This window comes from Anabrus simplex, chromosome 14, assembly GCF_040414725.1.
Source record: "Anabrus simplex isolate iqAnaSimp1 chromosome 14, ASM4041472v1, whole genome shotgun sequence".
Classification (NCBI taxonomy): Eukaryota; Metazoa; Arthropoda; class Insecta; order Orthoptera; family Tettigoniidae; genus Anabrus; species Anabrus simplex.
In genome coordinates this window covers 77,441,008-77,460,262 of record NC_090278.1, presented here as the reverse complement: position 1 = coordinate 77,460,262, position 19,255 = coordinate 77,441,008, and the positions used below count along the sequence as shown (strand labels likewise).

The 19,255-nt window shown below is 38.5% G+C and overlaps 1 long non-coding RNA gene across 1 annotated transcript in view; it reads right to left on the bottom strand.

Annotated features, from left to right (window-relative positions):
* The window catches only part of LOC136885789 (uncharacterized), a 50,683-nt gene that overhangs the window by 9,743 nt on the left and 21,685 nt on the right, over positions 1 to 19,255 (bottom strand). The window contains exon 3 of the long non-coding RNA XR_010861616.2: positions 15,224 to 15,432. This is a non-coding gene — a long non-coding RNA (uncharacterized lncRNA). The remainder of the gene's footprint in view (positions 1 to 15,223; positions 15,433 to 19,255) is intronic.

Genomic DNA, 19,255 nt, shown 5'->3' with positions numbered 1-19,255 from the left:
AACGCATGGCTGCCTTGCTTTAGGAGTGTATACAATCTTATATGAAATCTTAACTTCTAGAAAATGCTGGAATTGTCGTCCTTCATAATGAGGGACTTCATGAACACCATTAGGACGTTCTGCACACCAATAGCAAGAGTTATGAGTGTTCACACGACCATTATCATGAAAACAGCCCTCAGCTGAAAAGAACACAAAGCTGTGGGTCGAATAAACAATCATTCAGTGATGCAGATACCACTTGCAATATCTCACTTTTGCAGCTGGTTCAACAGGTTTTAAACAATGGGCCCATGTAAACCTGTACGGTTTGATGTGTAACAGCTTTGTAGCTCTTTGTGCAGAAGAAAACGAAACCCCTACTTGTGCTAATTTTGTGAGGGATTTATTCAGTGACCATTCAAGATTCACACCAATGTCATCTAGCTTTTCCTGTTATAACTGTTCATATGTACGCAAGTTTTTCGTAGAGCACTGAGCCAGTAGTTTCAAATTTATTTACAATTATGTGAATCTGTGCTCATGAAGGTATCACTTCACCAGGAAATTGCTGAACAAATGCATCGCCCACCCGTTGAGCCAACTCTTAAGTAATCATTGGGACACCATATTTTCATGTGTAAAAGTTGTTTTCTCACCATGTTAACAGCCGAGATTCAGACTGGCAACTCACGCTTGTCAGGTTGAACATGTGCAGGCTGCATGCAAGGTCATGAATTATGCACACACCTCCTGTACTGCAGCTGCCGTAGCGCAGAGTGGAAAGACAGTGCGTTCGGTCTGGGTTTATATGAAAGACCCTGTACTAGGTCGTGTACAGTAAATATAGCACACTCCCTGCTATGTAAGTGCATACTCTTTCTCCCTTCTTAATAATGAAGGTAGTGTATTATAGTTATTTCCTAACTGTTGGGTTTGATTCATTGTCACCAATCATACAGTTTTGGGACCCTACTTGCCAATGCATCTTCTTACAGTTTCCGATAATCATGCATGTTTACAATGTATAGCCTTGATTTTTTCATGACTTGCGACATACGTACTGCAACTGCCATATTGTAAAAATCACTAGTGTTACATTTGCTGGTATAAGTTAAGCCTATTTTCTTTTTCTGTGCGATTGTAAATCTGGATAATACCAGGTAAGTAGAATTGTGGTATGTTCAAATAATGCATTTAATAACAGTTGTGTTAAATGACTAGCACAGCATTTTATTAATACGGTCTTATTTCGTCCATTTTGTATGTACAGAACGTAGCTAGGATGTATAACAAGCAAGAAGTCTGCAAGAACTCCTCTGAAGGGGAAAGCAACATTACCTCTGCTATAAAGATCAATTCAGTTGAAATTTCAGTATCAACCTAACCTAACTTTGTCGTCACGACTTTGGTATGGTTTGCAGACTTAGCCTTTATGTATTCGTATCAACTTACAGCATATGTACCTGTAATATATTTGCTTGTGTCTTATTACAGCGTGGTTTCACGTAATTCTGACAAGTAATAAATTTCAAGAAGGGAGCTGAATTATTTACACAAGGCAAACACAGAATAATACAGTATTGCATAAAGGAATCTCTTATTGATACCTTGGGTGGTTATGCCTTGATTTGAACATGTAACTAGTCAAATTGGCAGCAGTAACAAGCCATTAGAAAAAGAGAATAGGACTGTGATATTTGCCTTTTAATACATAGCCTTACGTACAGAAATGTTTAATACCTTACAGAACAAAAATGGCAAACCAGACACCAGTAGGATCTGAACCCATAACTTCTTGATTTCACAAAAGTTGCTCTATCCATCTCTTTTATACATACTGAACAATTAATACGTTGAAAGCAGTGGCGTGCACTGAACCCCATCTACCCTAGCGCTGCTGGGGTAAATCATTTTGTATTTACATTTTATCATTCGTTAGAACACATTTTACGAAGTTTAAAAAACTGCAAACATCTAAGCCAAGTACAGCTGTCTCGACAATCCGCTCGCACTACCGCAGTTCAGCTTCTCCAGCGAGCTGGATTTCCTTGTGGGCGTAAAAGAGAGCTACCCCAGTGAAATTTAGGTTGCTTGGTTCGCGCATGCACTTCAAGCTTCCTTGTCCTGGGAGCGGGGTAGGGCTGTGGGCCCTCCCGACAGCAATTTACGGCGACAGGCCAGCAAGCTTAGGTAAAGGATGTTAGTTAATACTTGGCACTTTTAAGAGTTCAGTGCCACACACTAGAGATTACAAGAAAAATATCAAGATGTTAACAGTATAGCCACTTTCACATCGTCTTGCAAATGAAAGCCAGTTTATGAAATCAATCGTAATATAGAAGAATATATTTTATTTTTCAATTTTGGCATTTATAAAGTTTTTTTCAGCAATTTAATGATTGCACATGTAGTGTGTTTTCAGATAGCCACAAAAAATATTTTGGTTGTCCAGCATGAACACAGAGCTAAGCACGAAGTAAAAAAATTTTGTATAGTGGTATACAGTGTTTTGTAGTGTTCCTTTTGGATTATAGGTGAAGTTTTCAAAAGTTCTGTGCCATTCTTCATGAATATAACATGTGTTACACATCGTGACAAATATTTTCCCCTCATCTGTCATTGATGCACGTACACTCAGTAAGCGAGTGAAACTATAGAACTTCGGTGACAGTAAAATACCAGTTAAATTTTGCTGGTTCAGTTTAGGTTAGGCTTTATAAGTTTAAAAAAATATTTAGTCCCAGTGAATTTCTGTGAAAATGACTGTACTATCACGAAGCATCACCAGGTGAAACTGTAGGTGCATTTTACAATGGCGAAAAATGAAAGTATCCTCCTATTCAATACATCATGTATTCCGTCATTAGACGGAGTAAACAAGTTCAGACATGTTTCGGCTCGTTTGAGCCATCTTCAGTGAAAAAATTAGGGGGGTTGGAAAAATTTACATAATATGAGTTGAAAAAATGCTATAAAACATAATGAAAGCGCAAATGAAAAAACAAACAAAAGAGAGCCTAGACGGAAACAAAATAGTACAAATATACAATATTTACATCAATATGCAGAGCAAAAAACAACTTAATGCGACAAAATTCAGTGAAACAGGTGTTAATTTGAAATAATAATTGATACTAAAAACTGCGTTAACCTAAGAAACAAGGGAATGAGAAAACAAATGATGCAGATGGAAATGAATAACATGGTGAGGTTGTGGACCTCATAGTTTACAAATTATTAGTTTATAAAAACGACAAAACAGTTTGAAATCGCTGTCAAAATCCTAGTGGAAACCCATCACGTAAAATTGGTCAGGAGGAGAGCGGGAGCAAACATTTTGAGAGAAACCAAGCCTGAATTAACCTGCAGGCGAAAAGCCTGTGATAAGGAGAAAAAACACCTTAAATTTAAGGCTTCAGAAATAGCAGCATTCTTAATATCTTCTCAATCTAGCGGTCCCTTTCTTCATTATTGTTTCATAATGTTGGCTGGTGTTTTGCCTTATTATAGAGGGGTCGGAAGGGCCGCATATAAAAATATGAGAAGCTGTGTTAGGTAGAAGACAGATGCATAGTAAATTGTAGTAATCTAGTGGAAACCGTCAATGAAGTTCTAATGGTGTGCAGTAGGTGGTTGTCCTCTCTAGTGGCTGGCCACTAGAGAGGACAACCACCTACTGCACACCATTAGAACTTCATTGACGGTTTCCACTAGATTACTACAATTTACTATGCATCTGTCTTCTACCTAACACAGCTTCTCATATTTTTATATGCGGCCCTTCCGACCCCTCTATAATAAGGCAAAACACCAGCCAACATTATGAAACAATAATGAAGAAAGGGACCGCTAGATTGAGAAGATATTAAGAATGCTGCTATTTCTGAAGCCTTAAATTTAAGGTGTTTTTTCTCCTTATCACAGGCTTTTCGCCTGCAGGTTAATTCAGGCTTGGTTTCTCTCAAAATGTTTGCTCCCGCTCTCCTCCTGACCAATTTTACGTGATGGGTTTCCACTAGGATTTTGACAGCGATTTCAAACTGTTTTGTCGTTTTTATAAACTAATAATTTGTAAACTATGAGGTCCACAACCTCACCATGTTATTCATTTCCATCTGCATCATTTGTTTTCTCATTCCCTTGTTTCTTAGGTTAACGCAGTTTTTAGTATCAATTATTATTTCAAATTAACACCTGTTTCACTGAATTTTGTCGCATTAAGTTGTTTTTTGCTCTGCATATTGATGTAAATATTGTATATTTGTACTATTTTGTTTCCGTCTAGGCTCTCTTTTGTTTGTTTTTTCATTTGCGCTTTCATTATGTTTTATAGCATTTTTTCAACTCATATTATGTAAATTTTTCCAACCCCCCTAATTTTTTCACTGAAGATGGCTCAAACGAGCCGAAACATGTCTGAACTTGTTTACTCCGTCTAATGACGGAATACATGATGTATTGAATAGGAGGATACTTTCATTTTTCGCCATTGTAAAGTGAAAACCGTCAATACGGAATGATTCTAATATCTTGTAATGTAGGTGCATTGTTTAAAATCTCTAGATTAAGTTGTGATGGTGTCATTGCCGTGAATATCAATTTGGAATCTGTGCAAGTGTGTTGAAAACATTCTTGAAAGACCTTTCTCAGGTAGCACTTTACACAAAAAATGCAGCCTTATAAAATGGTAGTGTTTGACTCGAAGAGTCTAGTGCAGCTACGATTGTTTATATTTGAAAAAAAAAAACTTACGTGCATATAAAATAAGAGTTTTGTCTGTACATTGCTCAGAATTTGAAAAGAATGGTATTTCTGTATCTGTCATGACCACAGTAACAAGGAAATGCATCCTCCCATAGATGACGGCACCTAACCGGCAAGAAACATCAAAGATCAAGATCAATCTCCTGTATTTGTCCTTTATGAATTGTGTTTTTCATTTCACTTTACATGTACTCTTTTCTATACATCATGTACTGTATAATAAAATGACTTGTTCTACATAATGTGTTGATAAATTTTATCTCAATTTAAAGTAGACAAGACAATAGACTTAAAAACTTAAAATTGAAATTCTAGGCAATTAGGAAAAGGTGACCGATTGTTTTCAGCTGCCACCCTTCAAATTTGCTTCATTTTATACACATTTTTCGATTTTTATGAATATTTTTTTAATTTCTTACTACATAAAAATTCATTCCCCTGTGATGAGGCATGGCTCCACTTAAGTGGCTATATAAACAGTCAAAACATCCGCTACTGGAGTCCAGAAAATCTCCACCAGCTGCATGTCCGTCCACTTCATGATGTAAAGATAGGAGTTCGGTGTGCAGTAAGTGCTCGCTGAATTATAGGGCCTACCAACAAACAGATTCTGACCAATATATAGACCTCATTCTCAGGTCGTTCCTTCAAGAGCTGACTGAAGAACAAAGAAGTAATTGTTACTTCATGCACACACTGCTGATCAGCCTATGGAGATGATCAAAACTTATACAATAAAAATCCACCTTTTCACCACAACAAACTCTTGACTATTTCTACATTAATTCCCCTCCTTGACAGACTGAACACTCCTTATCCGTCCCCTTCTATCCCCCCCCAATCATGCCGTGCATGCAGGTCCTGCAGTCACACACAGTTACAATACTAGATGGAGAGCAGCTGTTAGTACAGTAGGTGGTGGAGAATCTGCTGTGGGAAGTGGTACGGGGTGAGTGCACTTAAAATCTAACTACACATGATAATCTGACCTGTTACATTCACATCTTTCTCCAGATTTGGACGTAACAGTAATATACAGAATTTGTTCATTTCCTTCAAGTAAAAAATGGTTTGTTTTGTCCAAGAGTAAGAAATCCACGTCCACTCAAAACAAATAGACCACTTACGTAAGCCTATTTTAAGTTCTTAAGTAACTCAATTTCTGGAGTAGAAAGGACATTTTTAAATTCAGACTGGTTGGAGATTTTAAGACAAAGTGTGCAAGTGCATATTTTCAGTAAGAAGGCGTTTCTCATCAACAAAATGTCACACACAACAAGAAGATAAGAGTCACAAGACTAACATTTTACTATTTCCTTTAATAATTATATTTTAAATAAGTGCTGTTAATTGTGCAATGTTGCATGGAATCTGTTCTTTTGTGTTTTTAAGAAGTTTCATCTATAGCAAGTAATTACACCTGAGTATGTCCTAAAACAGGATGAAACACTTGTCTTAGTTCAGCTGTATTCAAACTTTTTGGTTGGCGTACCCCAAAAATCCAATTTTTTCCTTCGTACCCCCAACCCTGAAGTACGAGTATATTGCAATTAAATCAGAAGTAACAAATATGCCAAATAATCTTATCTACCCCCATCATTCGCAGCTTATCCCACTTGCTCAGGGTCCATGCATGCAGAGGCATGAAAGAATAGGGAACATGCATGATCCGGGGTTTTAATTAAAAATATGCTAATCTGATTCAAAATTGCATGCAGAATTCAAAAATGTGATCAGAATGTACAAATAATAACTCGAAACATGATAAAAATCTACGAAAATGTCACGTCACGCAAGTACGCGATCTCATTGGCCTGACGTCATCGTACAGGTTGACTGAATTAGCAGACGAAATAACACACAGTGTGCTGTGAAAAGCAGGATACACTTCGCGTATTTCTACTTTACGTTAGTGTCTAGTATGGTTAAATTCGAGTTCTATACATTGGATAATAATCTGAGTGGTATATTTTAGACTTAAAATGAATCCTGCGCAGACTGTGAGGCAGAAAACTTATAAATGGTATAGAGTTCCGATGTGCAATAGCATACCAAACAAATTGTTTATAAACGTTCCAAAGACGCTAAAACTAGGGAGAAATGGATTTTGGCGAGCTGGAGAAATGCTGGTGATATATCGGAAAAGTCTACAGTTTATTTTTTTGAAGATATTTACGTAAGATGAATTTGTTTGAATTTTTCAAATCACTTTTCCATGTCAGCTGTTCTAGTGGTATACTTTAAATTTTAATGAATGATGCTTTATTTAAATGCTTCAATTACATCTTGGAATATGAAAGTAATAAACAGTGCATTAAATAATGCTGATTATTAAAGTATTCTCCAAACCTAACCTTATGTTTTGGGTGATCCATGTCAAGATAATAAATCAAAGGGGTTATGAACCATTTTGACAGCTCTAATTCTACCAATATATCTTGGCATGGGACAGTTATGTATGTCTTAATTGAGCTTAATTGGTAAAAAATTTAGGCTATATCTAAATACTCTATAATGTAACAAAGAATAGCGTGTACATCATGAAAGGAAACAACGTGAATTTAAAAAATGTATAACTCTACACAAAACCAATGTTTGTCTGTTGGGGTCTTATAAGTTAATAATGCTCAATTATAATAATTATCATAATATTAATGAAATAAATAACATAATTGCACACAGGTGAAAATAGTGATGTAGGTGTTTAAAATATTATCCAACTTAGCCTAAGTTTTAGGTTATACAAGCCAAGTCAATAAACCGAAGGGTAAAAATACCGCGCGAGTTGCCCGTGCGGTTAGGAGCGCGCAGCTGTGAGCTCGATGCTGAGGCTGTACCTAAGGCCACGGCCGCTTTGTTCCCATTCCTAGGCCTTTCCTGTCCCATCGTCGCCATAAGACCTATATGTGACGGTGTGACGTAAAGCAAAAAAATAAAAGTCACAGCACCCAAAGACATTCCTGTATTGAGCGACTAAAATGTCACCAGGACACTTTTCTTTCCTGATATGCTCAGCTTGTTAAAAGCCAAATGTAATTAATGTTATTGGCTTCACGCCCCGCTAACTACTTCTACGATTTTCGGAGACGCCGATGTGCAGCAATTTAGTCCTGCAGGAGTTATTTTACGTGCCAGTAAATCTACCGACACGAGGCTGACGTATTTGAGCACCTTCAACTACCACCGGACTGAACCAGGATCGAACCTGCCAAGTTGGGGTCAGAAGGCCAGCACCTCAACAGTCTCAACCACTCAGCCCGACTTGTGAAAACTAGATGAAGTCATATTTATCTTTATCATGTTTAACTTTTTCCCTCCACAAAGATATTTAATTCTCTTTCATGGGCCCCGGAAGTGGGTAGGCCAGTTGTCCCAACCATAAATATATATTTTTTTGGGAATGATAGATTATAGCCCTATAGTACTATGATCTTTCTTTCTTTCCTTCTTTCTTTCTTAATCAGTTTATTCTTCAGGGTTGGTTTTCTCTCTGACTCAGCGAGGGATTTCACCTCTACCACTTCAAGGGCAGTGTCCTGGAACGTGAGACTTTGAGTATGGTGATGAAACTGGTGAGGAGGGCCATTACCTCACCCAGGCGGCCTCACCTGTTATGCTCAACAGGGGCCTTGTTGGAGGATGGGAGGATCGGAAGGGATAGACAAGGAAGAGGGAAGGAAACGGCCGTGGCCTTAGGTGCCTGGAGGAGAAGTAGGAAAATACGAAAAACCACTTCGAGGATGGCTGAGGTGGGATTCGAAACCCTTCTACTCAGTTGACCTCCCGAGGCTGAGTAGACCCCGTTCCAGCCCTCGTACTATTTGTTTTCAACTTTCATGGCAGAACCGGGAATCGAAACCGGGCCTCCGGGAGTGGCACACATTAACCACTACACCACAGAAGCGGACTAGTACTATAATGCTACCTATATGTTTATGTTAGTGCTGAAATCCAATTTCTTACTTTACTAATGCTGAAAGCCCGAAAATGTAATGTTATTCTTTAATAGGGGAGTCAGTCTAGAAGGAAATGTTGAAAGTGATGTGATATCTATCCAGGTTAGTTGTTATCCTAATACTATGGGTTACAGTACATTGCACGTATATAAAAGACACCACTTACAAACTTGCTTGTTATCCGCGAATTTCTGCGGCCACAAAAGTCACTATTTTTCAAGAATGATGACATTTACACATGATAGATTGTCTGACTGTGCTGTTTTGAACCTTTCTTCCGTCATTTCTAAGTTATTCGCGATCATCAATAATAAACAATCGGCTTTTAGCAACGGCTGATGCACAACGGCTGGTAGAGCTCCATGCGGTACTGGATCGTGACGTCACAGCGCGCCGCTTACGTCAGAGGCCGTTTCACTCGCCTTGCGGAAAGGCACTATTAAATATTTTTTTAATGGTAGAAAACAAGGCAACATACCACAATGTAATACGTTTACGTACTATTTCATTGGTGTACTTTTCAAAAAAAATATTTTTGAAAATGATGCATGTTCCCAATTGTGGCAGGGATTTAAGATTATATGCCCTTCGTAACACCATGTGATTTTCGACTGAAAATTCCACCCTGCCAAAACCAGGAATCAAACCAGTCACCAGGGCGACAGGCAAGCAACTAAGCCCTTAGGCCATTCCGTTCCCCAATAACAATAATGAATTGTGTATAAGAGTCGCTGAGCAAATGAAACTTCGTAACTCCTTTGAAGTAAAGTTTATGGAAGAAGCCCAAAACTGAGCGGTGAGCAATGTTCGAAAAACTGTTCCTGCCATTTTTGGTGATAGCTCAATTATTCGACCACTGGAGTCTTCTGTGGCCTCAGGTGGTGGTGATTACTGTTTTAAGAGGAAGTACAACTAGTCAACCATCCTCTATATAACACTAAATCAGAAAGAATGGAAGGGATCAGACACTTCGAAAAATAAAGGTATCGGCCAAAGGAAGACTAGGGCCATGAAGGGCGTGAAAATGCAAGACTCCCTAGCTCTCGCAAACCTAATAGCGTCGGGGTTGGAAAAGAACAAGAGTTGACCAAGGAAGGTCGGATAGGATAGATGAAAGTGAAGAGCCTGGCACAAGTGGAAGCAGTCCCAGGACTCAGCTAAGGGGCCGTGGTCGCCAATCCACGCTCCAAAGTTCAGAGCCCCTGGGGCCCCTATTAGTCACCTTACTTCAGGCAGGGGATACCATGGGTGTTATGGGCTTCTCAGGGAACATGGCAGGCCTTCACAAGGCTAATGGAGAAATGTGGCTTTCTCCCGAGTGGAATTAAGAGGTTTTCATTGCGAGCAATGATATATGAGTATAATTATTAATGCAACAATTACTATTGTGCTATATACACTGGCAGTGAAGAAAAGCTGAAGTGAAGGAGTGGATTTCAAAATAAAGATTTTTTTAAAAAGGTCAAAACAGCATAAGTGAGCATTTTTGCATACCTAGTCAAAGGGAGGTACAAACTGACATTTTAGAATGAATAAGTCAGAAAGTGGACTGTAGCAGTAGACAAAAACACTAAATCAAGACAATTTTATTGAAATTGAGTAGGCTCAACTCTTTTCTGTACTGGTCACCAAAAACAGAAGCGATAATTTTGTGTACCACTAAGGGAACACGTACCGCACTTTGAATAACACTGCTGTAGTTAATGTGGATTTAATGTAGAAATGAATAGTCAAGACATTATCATTATGATGGAAAGGTGGAATTTTTATCAGTTTTGATTCTTCTTTTATGACCACATAGGATCACTTTAGTCAGTTCGTCGTTCAGTTCTCTTTGAAGGGATTGTTCGGGCTTTGCAGTCCTCCCAGTACTTCTTCAGTCGCTCCGATCCTCGTGCCCTTTCCTCAGTTGAAAATATGTTGTTAATTTGTTTTGTGTAAGGGTAAAGTGGAGGTTTGTATTCTTTAGTTTTGTATTCAATTTTATCTTATTTGTGGTGTCTTCTGTTGTAAGGCCTATTTACTTCAGATCCTCTCTTCTCTGATCCATCTACATCCTGTTGTATTTTTTGAGACGAGATTGTGTTGTACTAGTTGTTTCAGAAGTTTCGAATCCTGCATCCTCATGATATGTCCAAAAAATCCCAGTCTCCTCTTACTCATAGTATCTAATGGGTCCTAGCTCTTTGTACACGACTGTTAGGTATTAACTGCCACTGGCCATCTTTCTGGTATTTTTGTTGAAGCATTTTCTTCCAATCCTTTCAACTTTCTTTGATTATTTATTCAGGTAAAAAAAGTGTTTTTGCTGCATATGTAGCTTCCGGTTTTATAACTGTTGTGTTTTATTTTTGCATTTATTGATAGACATTTCTTTTTGTAGATATCCCATGTTATAGATTAGCTAAAGCACAAACATTTTGTTCTTGTTTGGATTGAGATTTTTCATTTAGGTTATGTGTTATTACTCCAAGGTATTTAAATTGAGTTATTTTGATTTTATTACCATTTATGGTGACTTCTTTTAGAAGTGTTGGTTTTTGGGGCATAATTTCCGTTTTTTCAAATGATTTTGAGGCCAATTTTATTTGCAATGTTTTGAAGTTCTGATATCTGGGTTTTTGCTTCTTTTATGTCCACTGCTAGTAATGCTAAGTCGTCAGCAAAACCCAGGCAATTTGTTTGATTTTTCGGCCAATCTTTATTTTGGGGGGACATTTTCTAAACCATTCCCTCATTACCATTTCTAGAGCACAAGTAAATAATAAAGGTGAGAGCCCATCTCCCTGCCGTAGTCCAGTTTTAATTTCAAATGTCTCAGATGTTTCACCCCTAAACTTCACTTTTGATTTGGTGTTAGTGCGAGTCAATTTTATCATGTTTAATTTGGGGTGTAGTCCAAGGCGTCTTAAAATTCTGAACAGAGGTTCTCTATGGATGCAATCATAAGCTTTCTTGAAATCTACAAATGTTATCAGCATATCTATTTCTTCTCTTGTTATAGTCCATTATCAACTTAAGACTCATGATCTGATCAGGACAGCTCCTCCAACGTCTGAAACCTCCTTGATATTCTAGTTCTTTCTCAAGTTGTAAAATTATCCTATTAAGGATGATTATTAAAAATATTTTGTATGTTATGTCAAGCAGCGAGATTCCCCTGTAGTTATTAGGGTCGGTTTTGTCTTTTTGTGCAGTGGGTGAATGAGGGCTTTTGTCCAATGTTCTGGTAGTTCTTTAATCCAGATAGTTTTGATTATTTAGACTATATATCCACCAAAGACCAACAATGAAATTTATAGCATGTAACTATAGAGATAATACGGGAAGTTTTCAAAGACCGTGCGGTTAATTATCCCACTAGATCCGATTTAAATCCCAGTGGGAAATGCTGAAGGGGAAAGCATATGTGAACAACGCTCACACAAGAGAACATTGGACAAGTTATTTCGAACATCACTCAGACCGAGATTTGCCGAGTGCCTGCAAACCTGTTTACATGGTGTCTGACAGCTGAGGGACAGCATTTTCAACATTAAATGTAATGCCAGGTAAGTTTTAGACTAATAGTTTCACTATAAATAACTTTCTATAAATGTGAATTGTCACGATGTAGTGAGGAAAGGCACGTGTTATACCGACTAGAAAACTATCATCCTCATGATTCATATCGATTTGGTATAGTACTGAGATAAAACAATGATTTCACCTAATCAATACCAATTTGCCTTTGGCAAACTAAGAAATGTAGTAAATGTTTCATCTAGTGACTAGACATCAGCTACGTCTTCTTTAGGTGTGCTATTTACAAGAAGTAAGGAAACATTCATCTCTTCTTAATCCTAGAGACATTGAAAACCTTAAAAATAATTAACATAGCTCAAACTCAAGGAATGTGTTATGGAAAATGGAGTAGGGTGAAACTATCACATTATGCTTCAAAAAAATTTTAGCAGTTAAATGGCTTATAACTAAAAATAGTTTTGATGTCATACGATGCAGTTTTTCAAGTTAAGTAGTTCTTATGTTAGCGTGAGTTGGTGATTTTCAGGGAATGTGATGAGTTATCTTCTATGACACTGGATCTTGTTTCAAAAAGTTTAAATTTTTAGTTATATCATGCATGTCAAAATTTATAACCTCAGTGGAGTTGGCATTCCATAAGTTGGCTGGTAGTTTGCAACCCGATCTGTAATCGGGAAGAAATGGGAGAAACACAGTTTAAAAAAATTAGAGGAACATTTTTTGTAACGTCTGGTATGTAAACGCTAATTTGGTAGATAGGGTTCCAATGGTTATACAGCATACTTTGAGACCTTAGCTACTCAGGGTATGTCAAATCAAAGTTATACTTCATCTGTAGGCATAGCCATGCATTAAACTGTCAGGTAACCCCTCAAAACAAAGTGAATAATGGTGCAGCCGTGTGTCATCGTGAGGCACGCACATTACTGCGACCATTTGAGCACGTACATCAACCAGCACATCCCGTGAGACATCTTAACGAGGTTCAAGTCACAAGGGTCATCACTTTGATCCAGGAAGGATGGACTTTTCATCGTGTTGCTGTGGATCTCAATGTCTGTCGGTTATTCACCGCTTGTGGAATCGCTACAGTGAGACAAGCCAGTTCACAAGGAGGGTTGGACAAGGTCGTGGACGCATGACAACCCCACAGGATGACATATCTGACCATCTGTGCGTTGCAGCATCATTCAGCAACTGCCAGAGAATTGCAACAAGACCTCACGAGGGTCACTGTGTCTGACCAGACAGTAAGGAACAGGTTAAGAGAAGTGTCCGTACAACCCAGACGTCCTGTTTGAGGGCGCCGTTTAACGCAATAACATCATGCAGCTCGCCTTCTGTTTGCCCGTACCCACATCAACTGGCAACTTCACCAATAGAGACCTGTGTTGTTCACAGACGAGTCCAGATTTCCCCTGACAGCGTGATGGACGTCAACATGTATGGAGATGCTGTGGTGAGCAGCACATGCCAAATGCTTTCCAGGAAGGCGACCGATTCGGACAAGGTTCTGTGATGTGTGGGGTGGCATCAGTATTGATGACCGCATGGATCTTGTCATCGTCCGTGGTAATCTTACCACTGCGGGGTACATCAAGCAGAAACTGCTACAGCATGTGTTGGTTGTTGTATACGGTGTTGGCCCTGAATTCCTACTCATGCACAACAATGCCAGGGCTCATTTAGCGCGCATCACCAGAGCAGTCTTGCGAGAACTGGACATTCAAGAGATGGAATAGCCAGCAGCGAGTCCCGTCCTTAATCCCATTGAGCATGTGTGCGATAGGCTTGACAGAAGTGTTCGTGGGCGTCCTGTTCCACCACAGAATCCCCAAGACCTCGAACAGGCTCTCATTGAAGAATGGGAGCAGATACCGCAACGTGACCTCCGTGGACTTACACGGAGCATGTCACATAGGTGCCAAGCTGTGATAAGTGCTCGTTGGAGACATGCACCATAATGAAGCTTTTCAACTGTGATAAAAATCCACCCTGGAGGACTTATCACTATTTTCGTCCCCATTTGGAAATTTCCATTTGTGTTCTGATAATGAACGCGAATTCATCAATGTTCTTTTGTATACTTCAACAGTAAAGAATAAAGGTTCAGTTGGTAATATACTTGTGTGAGGTATTGTTTTGTGGAGCATGGCATATGTTCAAAAACATGTTCCCCTAAATTTTTTTACCTGTATTTATGTATGATGGAAACTATTGTGGAAAAAATAGTCATTTTGATTGCTTTAAGGAAAACTTACCCCCTCTACATCCAGAGTGTTATTGTCCCTTTACATTTCTAGAGAGTAGTGTTCCAGCTGTTGTCTCTGCCTTCTGTCTGGTTTTGTACTGGTGTGTGTGTAGAAACGTTTCGTTATCGCAGTGCGGCGGGGAAGTGGGGGAAGAAGTGTGTCCTCAGCTCCTTCGTTGTTCGCTGTTTCTCGTGGGGGAGGGAGATCCTAGCTGAATATTGGAGCATTCTAGCTTGTTTATGTTACAAAGTCATATTTCCTCCCTAATATCTTTAGGTAAATTAGGATATTATAATCCAGGGAATTTTGTGCTCTAGGATGTCATTAAAATTTGTCTTTGTATCCAAATAAATGCGAAAGTTTTCATAATTTTTCATTAATTTCGTTGTTTTCATTGTTAGTATTAGTAAATTAGTATCTATTAGGTGAAATCATTGATTTATTTCTCTCAATTATACTGGCTAGTGATCAAGTGTCATTGCGCCAGCCATGCCATGCTCCGAGTGGTGTCTCGACCAAAGCTAACAGAAAAAGACACTATAGTATATTAACAGACAGAATATTTATATGGCCATTAGTAAATTTAATCCCCACTTAACAGATGCTGACACACCCCACCGCTATTCTTTCATTAAATAAGAACTGGTTTCTCGATGTACAATGTTAAAAACAAACTGGAACAATCTACCCAAGGTATTAAAAATAAAGAGCTGCTTCTAAAAGTCAAAATTGAGCAACACAGACCTGTTTCTGTACAGAGGAAATCATTTCCCATCATAACTTGCTGCAAGTAACAAGGTAACCAGCACCGGAAACTTGAGACTACGGTGAGTGAGCTTGTCGAGTACAGATGGAAAGTTTGTCGACACCAGGGTCTCTTCCAGTCTTCTGAGCTGCTTGATCCACCAGAAATGGACAAGAGCTGAACATTCCACCTTCAATGTCCAGCTTACCTAGAAAATACAAGAAACAACCGGTTAGTCATACCTACACAGCTGACTCGAGAATACATGTACAGTAATACAAAACTCTCCTCTCAAAAGAAAATGATCTAACGAAGTATGCAGAAAGTTGTTCCAAAGAAAGGCTATGAAACCATAATCCTCAGAAGTATACAGGGTCTCAAACCCAGACCATCGAGCGGAGTTTTTAATCTCCCCGACTTAAGCAGCAGTACGGGAGGCGCACACATAGTTCTTTACCTTGCAAGAAGAGCCCCGAGGAAATTTACTCTTATTTTATGAAATACTTCCTCTCATGCAGAGGCTAATATGAACGATCTTTCTCAGAAGTATAACATCTTGCACGAGGAACTGATTAAAGCGAAAGTTAGAAATGTTGAACTTTAACTTAACCTTTAACGTTAACTTAACCTCAGCAGAAATGTTTCCTTTTCTTCCAATAACAAGGAAGTAACAATTTAAATCATATTATTTCATCTTCCGTCTCTCTTTACTTATACTTAGTTTTAATTTAATTTCAGACAAAACATCGGTTCTACAAATAACTTTACTGTTCTGGCCCGTGTTGACTTGAAATCCTAAAGCATTCAACCATAAATACAAATTAGGGATATCCAGATATCCTAAGGATCTGTTACCAAGAAATATTTTAAATCAAAGGTTTTTATTCACAACAATGGTCATCTTAAGATTTTATGAATACAACCGTTAGTTCCCACGAACTTTATCATCAAGAGTTTAATGAACAATTCAACCAATTTTACTGACTATATGACTTGTAACTTTACTAAGTTTACTAATAATTTATTTTAAATGTCATTGTGTATCAAAGTGTTTTTTGTCTTTCCAATCTAGTAATGTATTTTTTATATCCAATATATTGTTGTGATTTATTCTAGCTGATGTTCCTTAGGGGAAGAAACATGCACTAGATTTAATAGATTATGTAAGTATTGAATAGGCGGATCATTTAAATATAATATTTAAGTTATTCTTAAATATTCGCTACTTGGTCATAACTCTCGCTATTGGTGAGCAGAAAATCCTAATGGTGCTAGTGAAGTCCCTCATTATGATAGAGAAATTGGTGTTTGGCACCTTTTTTCTTCTGAGAAGACAGTGCAGTGGATGATTTTTACTTGTGAGGTAAACACAGAAAAAGTGTATTGAACAAATCCTCACACATTGGAGGAACTGGAAAAGAACTCATGTCAGCCATAATTTGGTTACCAGATACAATGCCTGTATAACCCAGAAAGGACGACACTTCCAGCATCTTTTATAAGGTAAGATTTCATATAAGACTGTATACTCTCTTAAAGCACGATGGCTGCACATAAGTTTGGCGGAGGTGGCTGCCACAGCGCAGTGTAGAAACACCGTGTGCTCGGTCTGAGTTTTATGAGAGACCCTGTACTATCTAAACAGTGCAGTCTGCAATTCATTCTACAAAATTAGGAACTGACAACAAGCTCACAAAATAAATTCAGCAAATTCTTGATCTGAAAAGTCTCTACTAAAAATTATCCAGAACTACATTTTCTGTTTAACATATCTGCTAATTGAGCTAGGTTCTATTCAGTGCCAGAGAAACTTATCTAAGAATTCTTAATTCTTTCGTGTTTCTTATCTACAAGAAACCTTTTAGAGACAAACTTATCACATTATCTGTCTGGTATAAGTCATCTATTTCAAGTGCGACTACGCTTAATTAAAAACCATTCCTCCTGTCCAAAAATGTTTAAGCTATTCTGATTTGTTCCAACTCACGGTGGTCCACACAAGATGGTACTACTCACAAGTATTGCAATTCATACAGGGAACGCAGACCTATGGTGTTTCTCACACAAGGGCGCCACTCATAGCCAACGCAAACCGGTAAGGTTCCTCACCTAGGTTTACTAGTCACGGGCGCCGGTATTCCCGTGGTGTTCCTCACATAGTGGGTACCAATCACGTCGAGGTCATGGATGTAGGTGAGGATAGAGGGAAAGCTATAGAGAAATTGGAAATTGGCAGGCGGGTTATCGTAGGGTTGACAGCTTCAGAGGTAATGGGATTATTATATTTGAGACCTTTGTCGAGATATTGTACCCATGTGAGCAACACCGCGGGTCTAGGCGTAGGGGAGGTGAAAGGCAATGTGCAAAAGTGTGTCGGTCAGGTTTAAAAAAATGTAAATATTGTGTGTTTATCGCAGTCAGCCAAGTCAAGGAAGCATAGGTGAAGACAGGACGGATAAAGGATTTTGTATTTTATCCTTCCAGCAACTAGAGGTATATGAAGCAATTGCAAAGTTCATAAAAGACACAGATTTAAGAATATAAGGTCTGCAGTACTACAGAACCAGCAAAATGTAACTTCACCAGCAGCAGTTGCAGGCGTTGCAGTGTATATTGATTGATTTATTTTTTCTGCTACCTATATGAGTACCGGTACCATATATCTTAAGGACCCACAAACATAACTATGAAATACACTATCATGGAATACTTCATGTGTGTGTATAAGTGTAAATATACTGTTTATCTTTTATTTTAATTCAAATGTGTTTGTAGCTGGCTGTTTGTTTTATTACCTAAAGTCAATCAATTTTTTTTTTTAAGTCGCACTATCACATCGAAGGTTTTTGGCTACGGAAGGATGGAAAAGGTAGCAGCCGTGGCTTTAACCAAGGTACAGCCCCAGCATTTGACTGGTTATTATTATTAGCGTATGGTAACGTACACAAAACAATACAAAGATTAAATATAAATGAACAGTAAGCACAAACCATTATATACATAATTATAAGATATACACAACAATGAAAACAATCATGCAAGCAAAAGGGTTCAAAGATTTAGATCCAAATTCTCTAGCCATTGTATGGCCTCAGCAGAAGCCACCACAAAGTCCTGGCTAGATCCAGCGAATGCCCTTCCAATGCATTCGGTGAAGATATGGTTGATAGTCTATTTAACTGCCCCACAGTCACAGGCTGGGGAAGATCTCATACCCCATTTAAACATCATTGAACCACATCTCCCGTGGTTAGTACGGACTCTGTTGAGGGCTACCCATGTCTTGCGGAGTAAATCAAAGCCCGCTGGAAGATTCTTATAATTGAACAATGCCCGCCATTGAGTCGGAGCTACGCTGTTCCACTCTTGTTGCCAATCTGCTTTTGGATTGAAATCCCTTCTAACAAGTTCCTGTGCTGTTTGAATAGGAGATCTTGATTTGAGGCGGCTGAATCTGACGTTAGCATCTTCATGGATGGGGAGATCAGGATTGGTTAATATCTTGCTGTATTCTCTAAACAAGTTGTTCAATCTTCTAATTAGAGGAGGTTCTATGTGGCTGAGCACTGGCAACCAGAAAAGAGTAGATTTTACTGTGCCACTTATGACACGCATTGTTTCATTCAGGACCGTGTTCACCTTTTTAGCATGAGAGCTGTTGATCCATACGGAAGAACAGTACTCAGCTGTGGAAAGCACCAGCGCCATAGCTGAAGTGTGAAAATGGGAAACCACAGTAAACTGCCTTCAGAGCAGCTGACGGTGGGATTCGAACCCACTATCTCCTGAATGCAAGCTCACAGTTGAGTGACCTTAACCGCACGATCAAGTTACTCGATGATGATTATTATTATTATTATTATTATTATTATTATTATTATTATTATCCCCCCACTGTGTTTATATACATGCATACGAATGCCGTCTTCGATATAGGCTAATAACAAACATAGTCGAAGAATGAATATAAAGTATTTTCAATTGACCGTCATTCTTAGATATTTCCCGTCTAAAATCACTAGCCTACTATT